Source organism: Carassius auratus, unplaced genomic scaffold (genome assembly GCF_003368295.1).
Source record: "Carassius auratus strain Wakin unplaced genomic scaffold, ASM336829v1 scaf_tig00215301, whole genome shotgun sequence".
Taxonomy (NCBI): domain Eukaryota; kingdom Metazoa; phylum Chordata; class Actinopteri; order Cypriniformes; family Cyprinidae; genus Carassius; species Carassius auratus.
The window spans coordinates 57638-74448 of NW_020528031.1; the positions used below are offsets into that span (position 1 = coordinate 57638).

The 16811-nt window shown below is 36.9% G+C and overlaps 1 long non-coding RNA gene across 1 annotated transcript; it reads left to right on the top strand.

The window, feature by feature from the left end:
- The first annotated feature begins 2391 nt into the window (after window positions 1-2391).
- LOC113094218 (uncharacterized) lies at window positions 2392-3867 on the top strand. The gene is made up of 2 exons (XR_003288029.1): window positions 2392-3040; window positions 3382-3867. It is a non-coding gene; the product is annotated as an uncharacterized LOC113094218 (long non-coding RNA).
- Window positions 3868-16811: the final 12944 nt, after the last annotated feature.

Here is a 16811-nt window from a genome sequence, read left to right on the forward strand (position 1 = left end):
AAGCGAAAGAAAAAGCTCTTTTGTTGATTGTGTACATGCTTCTATTGTGAAACTCACACAAACAGCATTTAAACACACAAAGCAATTGTCGCCCGAAGGAACATGGGGGACATGATCTATTTGTACATGGCGCCGAGTGAGCGACGGGGCATCACGTGGCTCATCGCCTTGGCGCGATTTCTGCATCTCTGAGAAATACTCCATGACTCCATGGCGTCACCAAAGAGGACGTAGGGAGCAACTGGAACGTTTAGGAGCGTCCTATGGTCCGCATCTTCCTTGTCAGCTAGGGTAAGCAATAGGTGCCCGTAAGGATGACCACGTGCGTGAACATGGCCTGCGTGGCAGAGTGGGTGCACGCCGATTGGGGTGCAGCCCACGACTTCACCGCGAGCTCTTGCATGCCTCAATGCCGTCTGGCAGCAGCTCGACTGGAGGAGCCACGAGTCCAGCTATCTTTCACAGGCTCGTCAGGTGCGTTGCAAGCGAGACCCAGCTCCGTGATGCCTTTCCGGATACCCTGACAAGCTCCTCCTGGAGGTCTGCAGGGCCCTCTTGGTCGGGGCGGTCCCACTGCGAGGCCCAAACCTTTTCCGACGTCGAAAGCGACATGGAGTTGTTTTCCTCGCCAGCTCCGAAGACGACGAAGTTCGCGGGGCGGAAGCTATCGTCCACCAAGCCGATGTCAAACTCGTCTTCGGGTGCGGGAGAGCCCACTAACGGCTCGCTGGCGGCAATGGGCCTCATTCCCGCTGTTTTCCGAGCCACTCTGGCGCACTGGCAGCTCGGCACAGTTGGCGCACGTGTGGTCCGTGTGAGGCTCCCCGGCAGGTCACACAGAACTGGTGAAGGTCCGAATCTAGCATTAGCAGTCATTGGATGCGGAGAGGAAAAACAGGGTGACTAGTCCTCTATTGCAACTTCCACAATCACTTTAGATAAGACTTCTAGCGTGAAGAAAGAGATTCTGACGTAATTTTCGCGCCCATGCATTTTATACTGCCCGCTGGCCTGTCAGTATTTGCATGCTTCGCGAAGCAGCACGGACTCATTGTGCTTTCACACGGGACGCGTTGGTAGTCCGCTACTGATCTGCGGCTGTTTAAGCCACAAAACACAAGCTTTGTGCTATGTTTGGACTCGATTATTTTTATATCAAATCATGTAAAAAAAAAAAAAAAAATTCAAAAAGCTTTTTCAGCATTGTGATACTCTTTCATCACAGTACAGTAACAAACAATCTTTCATAGACAAATTTAAATTCAAATATCAACAATGCATTTGACTGCTAGGTTTTATACTTATTTATAAGGCAAGGCAAGGCAAGGCAAGGAAGAATTGACGGACATGAATTATCATAAGACATAAACAAGGACTCCGTAACACAGACTAAGACAGACAGGGTATAAATACACAGAGGAATAATGAGGAAACAGGAGACAGGTGGGGGAACAATCAATTACACAACAAGGAGGAAGGTGACCAAATAAGGGAACAGGAAGTGATCTGGTGACAGACACCGTGAGAAAGGAGTACATCTAGTGGAACCCCAGGGAACACAACCCAGACACTGTGACAGGTAACTTATTTTCCGGTGAAAGCGCTAGCGTTCATTCGCCTGCCGAAAAATGGCGGAGACCAGAAGTAATCAGATGTGTAGTGTGCCTTTGTGTTCAAATTCAAATAAAATACAGCCTTATTTATCATTTCATAGTTTTCCCACCGACGAAAATTTAAAAAAAGCGTTGAAATTGGGCTATATGGAGAGAGGAGGGGGCGACCTTTACTGTGAGGAAAGGTAGGACTTTAGTCTGTGCTAAGCACTACACGGAGGATGTGGTCCGTGTCCAACCGGAGTCCGGTCGTAAAGATCCTTTTACTGTCTATGTAAAGATCTCGCACCACGAGATGTGACTTCCGGGTTTGCGTGGAAAAGATACGGAGACGTTAAATCACGCGTCAAAACGGGATGTTTGTGGTGCAGAGCAGTAAATGTCGAGATGGTGCAACAACAGCCGTCCTGTCCCAGGTGAGTGTAATGTGTTAATTAAAACAATAACTTATATTAAAAGTTTATCAGCAACTATAGACATTAATAAAATATAGTATGTTTTATTTGTATTGCTAGATGTAAAGTTATACATTTAATGTAGCACATGGTCGCAGTTATGCTAACAGTCGAGCAGGTTATTGAAACTGTGTTTTGCCATCACCCTTTTATACTGCTCTCTTTCTGGCTTAAGTTTCACAAAATTAACAAAGACAATTCAAGTCATCAATAAAATCCACAAAAATTTAGGAAATACGAGCAGTTGAACAAACACCTGTTGTACAAGCAGAATTCAAATTATTTTATAATGGTTTGTAGGTTATTTAACTTTGAATTGATGTTCTAAGTAACTTGTATATTGCATAAATGTGATTTCCAAGTTAATAAGTTGTTTTTTATTAAAGTGTTAAGTGTTTAACACAAAATAATACAAGTATTGTTGTTTGCTTTACTTTAATTAGGTGCTCTTGCTGGGGCATGGGGGAAAAAAAGAGCTGGAAAAAACACCTGCTAATGACATCAGTAGCATCTACACACTTGCTAAAAACATCACTCTCCTCTTCACCTGCTAGTGACATCAGCATCATCTACAAACCTGCTAATAACATCACTCTCCTCCTCACCTGCTAGTGACATCAGCAGCATCTACACACCTGCTAATAACATCACTCTCCTTCTCACCTGCTAGTGACACCATGCTTCTCTTCACCTTCTAGTAGCTTGCCTGGTTTGTGATAATAATTTTGCTATCTTCTAGTAAGTTTAAGCTTTTGTTACCTTCTCAGCCAGGGTTTTAACCAACATTATACACAGAATCTTTCACATACTTCTTAGTGTGCTTTTTTTTTGCTGAATTTAATGCTTAGGTTTAAGTGGAAAATTTAAGTCATAAAATTTGAATAAAAATCTAACTATACTTATGATCTGCAATATCGTTTCAGATTCTGAACACATCAGAAAACACAAACTGACATATCTTTCCAGTTTGGGGTAGGTATGTTGCAACAATATGACATTAATAACAATAAAATGTAATTAATTGAAGCATTAATTATTGGGGTAACTGCTTTTTCTTGTAATAGAACACTATAGAACTACATTTACTATAGAACAGGAACATAATTTGTTGGTCAATTTTTCTTGCCTATTTTCTTCCTAGCAAAAAATGAATGTATGTGCCAAAGTAGAATTCATCAGCGTTAGCTGTGATCTCTCTCCACACCCTCTCCACATGGAAGTCACCTCTTGTACTTGCCACAAGATCACACCAGGTTAACTAAGCCAGTAACCATCAGCTGACCGTGGAATGCCAATGTGTGTTTCTTTCTCAGTTTTGCATGGTCCCCAATAAACTCAACGTGGGATGCCTCTCCGATTTCTTTCACACCAGGCCACAGAGAGGTTCTTCATTTGGGTCCACCACTTTGCCATCTGCACCAAGGTGTGGAGCATCAGGGTGGATGATGAGACCAGATGGAAGAACGTTAACGTCGAAGGTCTCCTCATAGCGGTGAAAAACCTCTGGATCAAGTTTCAATCCTCTACACATCGCTCTCTAGAGACCCAGACAGATGTTTACACACACTTTTTAATTCAAGAAATAAATGCATTTAACCTGCAATTACAAATGCATAATGTTTTGATGTTTTAATCCCAAAATGTTGAATACTGATATTTGAAATGATAAAAAAAGTGCTTTAAGATGTGAAATTAAAAACACTGATATCTAGACAATCATGAATTATAACATCACTTCTTTTAATGTTTTTACTATACAGGTGATATGGAATTTGTTTAAATTGTGTTAAATTTTTGTGAAAAAAAAAAATTATATTAAATGCTTAAACAAAATAAATATGTAGTTAATTTTAAAGTATATCTACATTTCTTGCTTTCATACATGATCTTATGAAAAATCTGCCTGGTAGATTTCTGCCATTTACTGGAAAACATTAAAATTGGAAAACAATTTTAAACAAAAGCACTATATGAACATTTTCATGAGTGATTTTATTACACTAATATACAATCAGACATCCCAATTTCTGTTTTGGTAAAGTCATTAAGTGTCATGTCATTTAGATGAAGGGAAGGGTGTTTTTTTTTTGGGGGGGGGGGGGGGGGGGCTGAAATACCCTGAACACTGCGCAGAGGTTAAGATGACCATTGCTACATAAATAAAATAAAAAATGAAACTCATCCTATTTTGTTTTCATTCTTCCTTACTAAATTATACAGTTACTGATGCTATGGACTGGGATTACTAACAGGCTACATTGGAAACCATTTTGTGATAAAATAAAATAAATAAAAATGAATTATTAAACTAAATCCTGTTTGTATTTACCTCAAGCTGATGTGGTTCTTCATGCTTTCTTAATTACCACTTTCCCTGCAATAATATTTGAGTCTGAAGTGTCCAAACACGCACACATAGTTAACAAGAAGTTAGATTTTATTAAACCGCTTTGAAAATAATCCATAAAATAAATTAATTCAAAAATCATTATCATTGCAACTGGCTTATTATACATAACGTTACCTTGATAATCAAACATTGATTGTTCCAAAAATAATTTGTAGCCTTAGTCCCACAACATGGATCTATTGACATCTCCCCCGAACAACATATGCAATTCTGCATTTTGGCAGATAATTTAACGGTTGGGAGAAAAGCTGTTCGCAATCCATTATCCTAATGAGTAGCGATAGTAGCACTGGCGCGACCGGAAAAACCGCTACCCTACTTCCGGTCTCGGTCGCCATCTTGTGAAATAGGCCTATAGTTTCAAGGTGTTTTCTGAAACATATAAGTGCAAATGTCGGTATTTAAATAATATAATTTTAATGAATGAATTAAAATGAATTAAAAAAAATAGGATGGTTTCCCTCTAGTTGTTACGCAGGTGAATCACTAAATTAAACTAATTAATGTTAATACATTTTAATTTAATCTTTGAGTAAGTTTTTTTTTTTTTTTTGCACATTTAAGTATGTTACAGTTAATGTACAGTACAGTTTTGTAACTTTTGTTACATAATTACATTTAAAATTACATTTAATTTAAACTTTAAGTTTTCATTTACCTGTATTTAAGCACAGTGTAGTGTTAATGTTCAAACTGTATTTCCCATGGTAAAGTAGCTGACAACAATTAATATTCTTATTAGAATAAAACTGTGTTCAGTAAAAGTGCAGCTTGTCTGAAGTCTTCTGTCTCCATTCTGCTGTTCATTATTATAAAGAGTGATCTACCACCACATACCGAAATAGACATGCATGCATGCGTGACACAAAAAAAAAATATTTAACTTTTAGGTAGCAAAATATTTTTTTAGCAATCTGTCAATTACACTAAGGTTATTACATTGTCTGCTATATATTTGTTCTTTATTTATTAAATATGGGCAATTGATTGATAAAACATATGATCAAAATTAATATAAAATGTATAAAAAATTTAAAATCTTTTAAAAAGAGTTTTCCATAAATAACTTCTGTATGACCTGCCAATAAAATTCAAAAAAAGTGTGTCTAATGTGATTGGCTTAACTGATTTGATTTCGGGTGCGGGTCGGGTTTTGGTTCTATTTTAAGCGGGTCGGGTGCGGATTTTAATTAGTGCTGCTGTCGGAAAACGGGTCGGATGCAGTTTTAAGCACTGTGGGTACGGGCGGTGCGGATTTACAAAATCGGACCCCTGCCGCTCTCTGAAACAGGAAAACCAGATCCAAGCAGAGCTCGGCAGTGGTTAAACAGTCAGCGGAGCAAGCAGTCAGGAGGGAACATGTTGTAAGCCATTTATGTTGACCCTGTTGACAGCGATTTATGCATATTTGAATTTGTTGTTCTGTAGCAATTGCAGCAAAAATATCTAAGATAAATTGGGGGTTTATTCTTAAACCAATCAGTGGGCTCGAAGAGTGGAAGTATAGTTACACTTTAATATTTATTTTTTGTTATTTAATTATATATATGAAATATATCAGTGGTTTTCAACCTGTGGTCCGCGGCCGGTGGTATTGCAGGTGGGCCGCCAATTATTTTCTGTTCATTTGCAGTCCATTCTAGGGCTGTGCGATTAAAAGAAAACGTCCTAAAATCACGATTTGAGCGTGCGCGATTTCTAAATCGCTTTATAGCACAGTTTTCCGTGGCCCTGACCTCCCGTAGTATGCTATCTGATCCAATCAGAATGCATTGCGCCTAGCGCGAGAACAGAGACTGGGCATATGCCTAACTCCAGGTTCACACACTGTCTGTGATGCGCCTTTTTTCTGAGCCAATGTTGACGGATCAGAGTGTTCTCACTGCGGTAAACGGTGAATTTGTTAGTGAACAGGATGCAGTTTAAGTGAGAGGAGACACGTTTTAAGTGTGCACACTCTCTCCTCGCAAAGCAGCGTGTATCTGAGCAAGCACGACCGGTTTTGTGACAGAGCAAAGGAAATCTGCTGCGAACATAGAGATTCGCACTCGTGCATTATTTTAAGGTGCTTTCGCGTTATATTTATGCGCTCTCACTGCTGAGCGCATACACATACTGTATACACACTGCAAACACCTGAGGCACCGCTACAATTAATGAGCTCTATGAAGAATGCATGGCAAAAAAGAAAAAAAGTCCCTGTATACAGGAATTTTTTTTTTTTTTTTTGCCACAAGTCTATACATTTTTTTACATCTTCACTATAGTGATAATTTTGACTTATGTCTGTTCTAGAGATGTTACAACTTTTTGATAAAGCTCTGATTGGTTTTCTTTTGGAAATATGTTTAAAATTAATCCTGAATGCATTTATGACTGTAAAAGCATATCGGTGTGTGTCACAATTGCAAAATTGATCAAAAAAATTGCAATAGTTTTTTTTTTTTTTTTTCATGTTTATTCAATAAATACAGTTTAAAATCTAGCTTCTGAGTACTAAGTTATTAACCCAACAATAGCGGGGTCAGTTAATTTTTTTGAAGTGGGCCGCGCAAACATATGTGTTTGGTTGTGTGGGCCGCGAGTTGAAAAAGGTTGGGAACCACTGACCTAGATCAAACTTATAAAAAGTGAGGCAAGTGGCTGCATTGGATGTTTTAAGTTGAGTCAACTTGCAGCCTTTTTCAAGTATAATAAACTCTGTAAAATTACTTAATTCAAACACAACAAAATCAAGTTAACTAATAAGTGCTATATTAGTCAGTTAGATAAACCTAATTTTCTTGGTATACGTAACGTATTTATGTGTTGGTACAAGTAACCTGTACTCATTTTAGTTAGGTTTTATGAACTTTATGCTCATAGTAAATTTAACCTAATCAAATGTGAATAAACATTTTAATTAAGTCCTGGCTATTACCTCAGAAAATACATCTAAATGTCTATATTCTAAGCAGTACAGTAAATCACTTTACATAAACTGAATTTGTCAATAACAATTACAAATTCAATTGAAGAAGAAAAAGATGGGAAGACAGATTAAAGACAATAACATTTATTCAATGTCAACTAGTGTCACTTTTAACAGTGCCTACACAACATACAAAAGTATGCATAGGGTCCAATCCCACAAAGAGCCTCAGAAGTATATCTCAGAAGTATACACCAGATTTGAGTGATATTAGAGGTTGTGGGCATAGACAAGTCTGATGGCACGTGTATATTTTCAGTGGGGAACTGCCAAGCTCAGCGTGCACCTCTGTTTCATCATGACTCTATTTGAAAGAATCAATAGTTTGGTCAGACAAACAGGTATTGAGATGAATATAGCAGACTGGTAGAAGACAGATATGACACAAAGTCAAAGTTGTACTTTTTAGTTGCTTAAGGTGATGGATACTAGATGGATACTTTGACTAGAGCATGTGACCAGTGTGAAGTCTACCATGACATCATGTCATAGAGTGTTGGTACTATACTATCATGATCTACTAGCATGGGTGTTGTCTTTTCTGGTTCAAAGGATACATTACAATTAAACAATGCAATTTTCCTTACCTGTACCTTATTGGTCATCACATTACTGTATTAAATATATTTCAAGAACAAAGTAATTACCCCATATCATCACAATAGTAATAACATACCGACAGAAATTAGATAAGTAGCTGTAAGCCCAGTACATATATAGTGGACACTGATGAGGTCTTCCTTTCCCTCCCACATGTACTCAATCAGGCATCTCAGTACCACTTCTCTCCTTTTCTCCACATAGCCAGACGGATCCTGTCAACAAGTAAAATCTGATCAAAATTCACTGCCTGATGACAGTATCACAAATCAGAGAACCTCTGTATTTCAACCATGCAATTGATGTAAAAGGTTGTACTATACATACACCACTACCACTGTACTGTACAAGATCTCACACTATCACCAGCATCTCACAAAATTGAGATTTAACTGACCATGTAGGCTGTATTTATCAGTATGAATCAAGCTTCTATTAGTGCAGTAATAGAAGGAGGCAGAAAGGTGATCATATCTGCCTTCTATTGGTGGTTGGTACATAAAACCTACTTCAGAAATGTAATTGTATGGAGCCAACACTATTGTTTTCAATTTTACCTATGTTTTACTTACCTGGGAATAATTATAGCTTTACTGTATCTATTCTGAAGTTTTTCTTACCTGTATCTGAAGTCTGAAGTCTGAAGACCCCAGGTAACAAAAACGCTTGGTTACCTAAAGACCAGAAAAAATATGCATGTTAGAATAAGTTTAAAAACCAGTGGTAAATGTAAAATATTTAAGTAACAGGTTAAAAATAGTTTTATGGTTTTGAGCCAGTGCTATCAAATGCACTTACAACTCTGCTGCTGATAACATGAGCACCCCACGACAGCTGCATGCCCCACCGGAGACTGTGTTATTAAGATGAAATTAAATAAGTCAAGTCACCTTTATTTACAGTACACAGCAATTTGAAATATATATATATATATATATATATATATATATATATATATATATATATATATATATATATATCAATATGTATATATATATATGTATGTATATATATATATATATAAATATGTATATATATATATATATATATACATATATATATATATATATATATATATATATATATATATATATATATATATATATATATATATAAACCTACATTATAAGAAGAGTTCTGACCTTCGTCAAAAAAGTCTTCTTTGTTGCCTTTTTCTCTATCACACTTTAGAAAACATTATATATCACTTGAAAACATAAAATCTCGAAATTCATCCTTTGAAACCCATTTTAAATTCATCTACCCTGAAAATTGTACATCAAAATCATGTTACAAAATGTTTTCAGTCGTGAATTATTGTGAAGGTGAGAGGAGACACCTTTAGTCGTGAAGGTTTGGATCATGCACTTTCAAGTCTATGTTCAAAAATGTGAATGGCAATAATATCACTTTTAATCGTTAGTTAGCGTTAACTTACCCTGTTAACGCTAACTAACGATTAAAAGTGATATTATTGGTAAAATTAAAGCCAAAGTAGTCTTAAAACATAATTTTTTACTAAAGTACTTGTTTAATTTCATAATAACAACACGGTTTAACTGCTGTCTTCTGATCGTTGCATACAAGACTTCACTGCTTAGCACTGTGTAGCCAACTTAGCTTGCCATGTGTGCAGGATAGCTAGCTATACCGTACAATTTGCAAACCTTACTTTAGCTTCCTAGTTGAGTGAACGATTTTGCGTGACTTTACATCACCAATAAATTACCAAAACTTGCACATCTTACCGTGTTAATCAGTCTGTGAAATTTAGATCCGCTGCAGCTTTCAAACAGTTGAAGTGCCTAGGAAGCATCTGCCTTGGAAAGTCCCCGCCAGTGAAAAAGGGATAAATCCCTTTTTTTATTTCAAATATTTAAGTTTGATGAACACACATGCCACATCGACAGCTGCTCAAATAAATTGTGTATGTCAACTCACTTTTATAACATTTCTTGTACACAACAAACTCATACAAAAAGCTACCCAAATAAATTGCTATTGTTTTATTTAAAATATATTGTTATGTAAAAAGTGATATATTTTAAGTAAAGAGGAAGTATATTTATACTTTTTAGTATAAAACAAATAAAATAAACTAGATTACAACTATTTAAAATATATAAAACCTACTGTGTGGGTGTAGCACTTTTTACAGTAGTTAAGTAGTTAATATCAGTTATACGCAAGCATGTACGATACAAGTAAATTGTCTGTAATATCATCACTTTGAGGTACAATATCTATAGCAGTAAGATCGATTCCATGCGATATAATTAAATCTAGTGTATGATTAAAAAGATGAGTGGGCCCGGTGACATTTTGCTTGACTCCAAAGGAGTTTATTAGGTCAGTAAACGCAAGTCCTAATGTATCATTTGCATTATCAACGTGAATATTAAAATCTCTCATGATTAGCGCCTTATCAACTGTAACTAGAAGGTCTGAGAGGAAATCTGCAAATTCTTTTAGGAATTCTGTATACGGCCCTGGTGGTCTATACACAGTAGCCAGAGCAAGAGATACATTAGATTTATTTTGCATGTCTGACAGTGTAACATTTAGCAGAAGTATTTCAAAAGAGTTAAACCTGTATCCTGTTTTCTGGGTAACATTAAGAATATCATTATATATTGTTGCAACACCTCCGCCATGACCAGTCTGACGGGGCTCATGCTTATAACAGTAGTTTGGTGGAGTAGACTCATTTAGACCAAAATAGTCATTTGGTTTTAGCCAGGTTTCAGTCAAGCAGAGTACATCAAAACTATTATCTGTGATAATTTCATTTACAATAACTGCTTTTGTTGTGAGTGCTCTAATATTTATGAGCCCAAACTTGAAAAATTGTTTTTGTTCATTTACTTTACATTTTTCTGGTTTAATTATTTTTTTCTAGATCCTACATTATATTTATATTTTGACCTCACTATTCGGGGAACAGACACAGTCTTAATAGTTTTTACAGTGCAAGTACTTTTATCATTTAAGTGGGTGGAACAAAACTCATCATAATAGTTATCTGAGAATTGTCTTACTAGTCACATGGAGCGAAGTGTCGTGGAGATGTTGTCAGAAAGCAGTTCCGCTCCGATTCTGCTGGGGTGTAATCCATCAGCGCGAAACAGCCTAGGACGCTCCCAGAAAATATTCCAGTTATTAACAAATAGCAGTTTCTGTTCTTTACACTATGACAACAACCATTCATTTAAAGCAAAAGGTCTACTGAACCTTTAGTGTCCTCGTCGGTACGTGGGCAGCGGTCCTGACACGATGATCGTGGTGCTGCGAACCGTCTCAATCAGGCTGCTGAAGTCCCTCTTCAGCATCTCCGTCTGCCACAGCGTGGTGTCGTTAACCCCGGCATGAAGCACGACCACTCTGGGGCTCTCGTCAGCCTTCAGGATCGCGGGTATCTGCACAGAAACATCGAGAATATGAACACCAGACAAACAATGAGTGTGCACTTTACCTTCGGCTAATGTAGTACTTACGTGTCGGACGATGGAGTCTCCGATGATCACAGCGTCGCGTCCTGTCTCGCGGAGGGGAGCGAATCAGTTCCGGATGGAGATCTCGAAGGCAGGAGGGGGAGAAGTCGTCGCCCGGGACCTGGCTCGCGTCCTCCGCTGTGGATGCACCCAGCATCTTTGGATGCTAACAGTGCTACTGATACTTTCTGCTCCACTCTTACATCTTGTTTAGACACTGTTTGCCCCTTATCTTCCAGGCCACCCCTTCTGCCCCTTGGTTATCTGATGTTCTACTTGAACACCGTTCTAAGCTTAGAGCTGCTGAAAGGGTGTGGTGCAAGTCCAAAAATACTACTGACTTTAATGTGTATCAGTCACTCCTATCTTCTTTCTTTGCTAATGTCTCTGCTAAAATGACATAATACCATAAAAAAATTAACAATTCGTCTAAAACTATTTCACCATCAAGTTAGGCACATCAACCATAACTCCTTCAAAAACATCTAGAAGCCTTGGAGTTATGATTGATGATAAGCTGACTTTCTCAGACCACATTGCTAAAACTGTCCTATCCTGCAGATATGCTTTATTCAACATCAAGAAGATCTTCATACTTCAGATGTATGTGCCCTCTAGAAGCTTGTGTTCTGCAAGTGAACGTTGCTTGATTGTGCCATCCCAAAGAAGCACAAAGTCACTTTTATGGACTTTTAAGTTGAATATTCCCTCCTGGTGGAATGACCTCCCCAGCTCAATCTGTGTAGCTGAGTCCTTAGCCATCTTCAAGAATCGGCTTAAAACATCTTCCATCTTTATTTGACCCTCTAACTTTAACACTCACTATTCTAATTCTATTCTTAAAAAAAAAAAAAATCTAACTACCTTTCTCATCTTTTGTATTCTATTCTATTTTTTTTTCATTTATTATGCAATTGTATGTGTGTGTGTGTATGTGTATGTGTAAAGACCTCTAACACTAGCTTGCTCTATTCTTTTTTTTATTCTATCTGTTTTCTTTTTATTTATTATATTATTTAAAATCCCATGCTACGTGTACTGTGTTAACCTAACTGAGACTTGTTATAGCACTTATATATCATTGCTCTTTTTGTTGTTTTGATTGCTTCCACTACCCTCATCTGTAAGTCGCTTTGGATAAAAGCGTCTGCTAAATGAATAAATGTAAATGTAAATGTATTATTCAAATCCAGTATGGATCCAGTATATCCAGACCAGATGGTGGATCAGCTCCTAGAAAGGACCTCTCCAGCCCTGAAAGACAGCGGAGACCAGGACAACTAGAGCCCCAGATACAGATCTCCGGTAAAGACCTTGTCTCAGACGACCACTGGGACAAGACCACAGGAAACAGATGATTCTTCTGCACAGTCTGACTTTGCTGCAGCCTGGAATTGAACTGCTCGTTTCGTCTGGTCAGAGGAGAACTGGCCAACCTGACTGAGCCTAGTTTCTCCCAAGGTTTTTTCTCCATTCTGCCACAAATGGAGTTTTGGTTTCTTGCCGCTGTCGCCTCTGGCTTGCTTAGTTGGGGACACTTCATTTACAGCGATATACTTGACTTGATTGCAAGTGATTGAACAGATACTATTTAAACTGAACTGAGATGATGACATCACTGAATTCAATGATGAACTGCCTTTAACTGTAATTTTGCATTATTTACACACTGTTTTCCTAATTAATGTTGTTCAGTTGCTATGACGCAATCTTTTTTGTTTTAAAGTTCTATAGAAATAAAGGTGACTTGACTTGACTTGGCGGGAAAGTAACCTATCCTTCAGAAAAGCAATTAAAACTGCTAGATCTGATTACTTTTTGTCTCTTTTAGAAGAAAACAAACATAACCCCAGGTTTTTATTTAAATGGTAAATGGACTGCATTTATATAGCGCTTTCAACAGACCACATGGCCATCCAAAGCACTTTACAATTTGCCTCACATACACCCATTCACACACTCATTCATACACCAACTGCGGTGTCAGCCATTCAAGGCGCCATCCAGCTCGTCGGGAGCAGCTGGGGTTAGGTGTCTTGCTCAAGGACACCTCGACACTTGGTCAGGTGGAGCCAGGGATTGAACCACCAACCTTCCGGTTTGTAGACAACCTACACGAACCACTGAGCCACTGCAGTGGCTAAATTAAAGAAAAATAAAGCATCAACAAGGGTTGACATTTCCCAACAGCACAGCAGTAATAACTTTATGAACTACATTTCTACATCGATACTATTTGAGATAAAATTGTAACCACGCACAGGTCAGCTAAAGTATCACATCAGATAGGGTGCTATAAATTGCAAGAGGGACAATTCCACTCATTATCTACTATAGGAGAGGAAGGATTGTATAAACTTTTTAAATCATCTAAACCAACAACATGTTAGACCCTATTCCATCTAAGCTCCTAAAAGGTGCTTCCAGAAGTCATAGATACTCTTCTGACTATTCTTAATTCAGAATTGTCATTAGTATATGTCCCCAAAACCTTTAAACTCGCTGTTATTTAGCCTCTCATAAAAAATAAATAAATAAAATTTTATTAATTTTAAAATTAATAAAATAAAAATAAAATAAATAATGGCCCCAAATTTTGAAAAAACAGAGGTGTTAATTATAGGACCTAAAAAAACTGCATGTAATAATGTAGATCACTGTCTAAGACTTGATGGCTGCTCTGTCAATTCTTTGTCATCAGTTCAGTAGGAACCTAGGTGTGCTATTTGATAGCAATCTTTCCCTAGAAAGCCACATTTCTAGCATTTGTAAAACTTCATTCTTCCATCTCAAAAATTTATCTAAATTATGACATATGCTCTCAATGTTAAATGCAGAAATGGTAATCCATGCGCTTATGATCTCAACGTTATATTATTGTAATGCTTTATTGGGTGGTTGTTCTGCACGCTTAATAAACAAACTCTAGCTGATTGAAAATGCAGAAGCTAGAGTTCTTTCTTAGAACCAGGAATATGACCATATTAGCCCCGTTCTGTCAACACTGCACTGGCACTCTATCTGCCTTTTGCCTTGCACTACTTTATTTAACTTTATTTTTAATTTTATTGTATGTTTTTTTTTTTTAACATTCCCTTATTGTATAGTTGTATCTACATTTTATATTTTGATCTAGATTTTTAGGCTTTAATGTTAATGTTATCTGTGTGCTCCGGGGGTCTGAGAGTAACGCAATTTCGATTCTCTGTATGTATGTACCGTACATGTGGAAGAATTGACAATAAAGCAGACTTGAACTTGAACTTATATTTTGTTCAACTTATCTTTTTTTTATTGTTTTTATGTTTCCAGTTAAGTTACCGTTGTCTTTCGTGTCACTGAATGTTAGGGGCATTCAAAATAAGGTTAAAAGAAAAGCAATGTTCTTATTTTGTAAAAATAATGGTTCTCACTGTATTTTTTATGATTATTATTATTTTATTTTATTTTTACAAGAAATGCACTTTGTCATAATGGATACTTCTTATTGGTCTAGTCAGTGGGGAGATAAGATGTTGTTCAGCCATGGTTCCTCCCACTCAGCAGGTACTGCAATTTTATTTAACAACTGTCCAGGGAAAATAATTTCTTCCAGATCTGATCGAAGTGGACATTTACTAGAGGTTGTTTTAGACATTGAACATATTTTTTTCATTTTGGTTAATGTTTATGGTCACAATGATGTTAAACTGAATCAAAATTTATTTCAAGAGGTCTCTTCTGTAATCTCTCATTTAAAAAGAATCTACCCTACAGATAATATTGTTGTAGGTGGAGATTTTAATGTTGTACCAGATGAGACACATGATAGACATCCACCCAAAAGCATTTCTTCTCGACCAAATCCTTTGGTTTCCCACTTTTGCCTTAGTCTTAAACTGATAGATATCTGGAGATATCTCAATCCTAATCTCAGGCAGTTCTCTTGGACAAAACCCAATGCCTCCAGCAAATCAATAATTGACTATTGGCTTGTTTCAGATAATTTACAGTTATTTGTTAAAGACTGTGCTATTTCAGCAGCACCTTTGACAGACCATTGTGCTATTTCACTATTATTCAAACCAAATCATAACACTTCAAGGATTAAGGGATATTGGAAGTTTAATTCTGATTTTCTTAATAATGAAAGATTCTGTAATAAAGTTAAATATTTAATTCTGGAAATTAAGAACAGTCGTAGTTTTAATTCTAATAAAGCCAGGTGGGAGTTCCTCAAATTAAAAATTCATAAATTATCTATTAATTACAGTAAACAGGAACATAATATTATTAATGAGATTAATAAATGTTGTAGTAATAGTCTTTTGAGTGATACTGGGAAAAGCAAAATGGTCTCTCTACAATTAGAACTGGACAATCTTTACATTAATAGAGGGAAAGTTGCATATATGGCTAAGTGGATAGAAGAGGGTGAAAAAGTACTTCTTACTTTTGCAGATTAGAAAAAAGATGGCAATCAAGTAACTCAATCCTTTCACTAATGATTAATGGCGCTGAATGCACAGATCCTACTCTAATAAATAAGGAAATCTATCAATTCTACAGTGACTTGTATTCTTCCAACTTCTTTCCAAATGAGAGTAATGATTTCTTCGATAAAATAATAAACTTTTTTCCACGCATTGACAATGATTGGAGGGATTGTTGTGATGCCGACTTGCATATTGAAGAACTTGACTCAGCGGTTCAGAACCTTAAATTGAACAAATCTCCTGGCCCTGATGGCCTCACAGCTAATTTTTACAAATTCTTTTGGAATAATATCAGAATATTATTATATAATGCTTTTGTTGAATCCATTGAAGATTGTTTCTTTGGCCCCACTCTGAATCAAGGTCTGATTAGATTAATCCCTAAACTAGACTAAGATATCAATCAATCAATCACCTTTATTTATATAGTGCTTTAAACAAAATACATTGCGCCAAAGCACTGAACAACATTCATTTGGAAAACAGTGTCTCAATAATGCAAAATGATAGTTAAAGGCAGTTCATCATTGAATTCAGTTATGTCATCTGTGTTCAGTTGAAATAGTGTCTGTTTTAATTTGCAATCAAGTCAATGATATCGCTGTAGATGAAGTGACCCCAACTAAGCAAGCCAGATTCTTTTTAAATCCTTATAGACAGGGTCAATTTTCACAAAATCAGAACCCCGAAGTAGAGCTGTAGTCAAGTCCGGCTTTGTCGAGTCCAAGTCAAGTCCAAGTCCAGGACTAGTCTAGACCGAGTCAAGACCGAGTCCAAAGAGGTTCGAGTCCAAGTC